Genomic DNA, 1,934 nt, shown 5'->3' with positions numbered 1-1,934 from the left:
GCTGGAAATTCTAGGAATTGAAAATTACAGGAGTTTCTTGATTGGTCCCAAGGGAATGCTTCAGATTAGCTGGCGAGGGAGGTGGAGTACAGATCACCATATTCCCAGAACACACCCTAGTTTCCTGGGGTTCCAGGGAACAAACACATCTGCCAGACAGAGAGGAAGAGCAGGGGGGGAGGGGAGGGGAGGGGAGATGAGGGGGGAGGGAGAAGGGAGAGGAGGGGAGGGGAGGGGAGGGGAGGGAAGGAGAGGAGAGGAGAGGATGAATATATTCCTGAAGGGAAACAGTCATAAGCAGAGAAAATATCCAAGAGGAAGCCTCAGAAGAAACCAAACAGGTTTAGGGCTTGGGAGAGAAAAGTGGTTTGGTGCAGTTTGAACTGACCTGGAAGCCCTGGGCTTTCTTTTCTAGTAGCCGCTCCTGGGGAGGCGGGGGTCACAAGCAGAGTTCTCCTCTTGATGGCGGTCTTCTCCCTCAGAGACTCATCTGCTGGGGTTGAGTACTTGACGTGGGGTGCATCACAGGTTGGGGCTGCTAAGAAAGGGGCAGCCTTTGCACACATCTCTGTGACAGGGGTGGAGCAGAGACACTCGGAGGAAAGCAAAAGCCATACAGTCCCCCCGGGAGATGGATCAGGATTATTGACAACTTCCAAATCTCTGTTTCCAATTGAGCCCAGTGGTTTCTTTACAATAGTTTCAACACCAGTGTCTTGAGTAAGCTGCTTCCTCTTGCGGCAGAAATATGATCTAATTAAACACCAAAGACCCAAGGCAGAAACAAGTCCATCATTCTTTAACCTCCAGTGAGCTAACAAGTTGACGGAGTTTCTCATGTCTTTGTGCTCCCACCTCCGTCCTGCCCTCGGGCCAGTCCTGGTCACTGACAAGCAAACACTGCTCTAGGAATGGTGTGCGCTAGGCTGCTCACCTCTGGTCTGCATCAGATTTATGAATGGGTCGTGAACTAAGAAAAGTCGGTTTAATTAAACAGCTTCAATGCTCCAGAGGCTTGGCTGTTGCTGTTGCTCTTGTCATCTCATTGGCTCACTTATGAATGACTTCCCGTGATGAAGTTTTAATGACAATTTTATCAATGAAGGAACCGAAGCTCGCAGAAGTGAAATGACATTTTCTGGAGCCTGTAGACAGAGATTGGAACCTGGGTTTTTATGAAGCCATAGCTGCTGGGAGCTAATCTACGCCACCTCCAAATTAAGAGAGAAAGAATCTGAGTTAGCGCCTGCAGTGGTGGCACATGCCTTTAATCCAAGTACTCAGGAGGCAGAGGCAGGCAGATATCTGCAAGTTCGAGGCCAGCCTGGTCTACAGAGTGAGTAACAGAACAACCAAGGCTACACATAGAAATCCTGGGCATTCAGAGAGAGAGAGAGAGAGAGAGAGACGGAGGGAGGGACGGAGGGAGGGAGGGAGAGACAGAGAAGCTGAGTTAATCATCTAAGATGTGGCTGAGGCAAACTTAAGTAACAACACCAAGGGCATGCTCCTGAGATTGGAAGAGAAGGGATATGAGGCTTAAAAGAAGATTTGTACCAACCCAGCATTCCTGAGGCCGTGGGTCTGAGTTTGACCCCATCACTCCCTCTGCTCCACCACCCTCACACGTGCCAAGGCAAAAAGAACAGAGCCGCACACAAAGCAGAGGGAGCCATAGGACTCACCAAGCTGGAGACAGTGCTGTTCCTCAAGGAAGGGCTACAAGCTTGGAGAACCAAAGTTGCATCCTGTACTTACCTGGTGGCAGCTCTCTACTAAGGAAACAAACTGGCCCAGATTCACCAGAACACCATATACCACTGTAGAAAAGGGCACAGTCCAAACGACAACCAAACGGGGCCCCAACTCTGACAGTCGACTCCAGAAAGCGATTTGGCATTATGTCAGCACACGATCAAAGCTTCTGCTTTCAA

Source organism: Microtus pennsylvanicus, chromosome 5, assembly GCF_037038515.1.
Source record: "Microtus pennsylvanicus isolate mMicPen1 chromosome 5, mMicPen1.hap1, whole genome shotgun sequence".
NCBI lineage: Eukaryota > Metazoa > Chordata > Mammalia > Rodentia > Cricetidae > Microtus > Microtus pennsylvanicus.
This window is presented reverse-complemented; position numbering follows the sequence as displayed.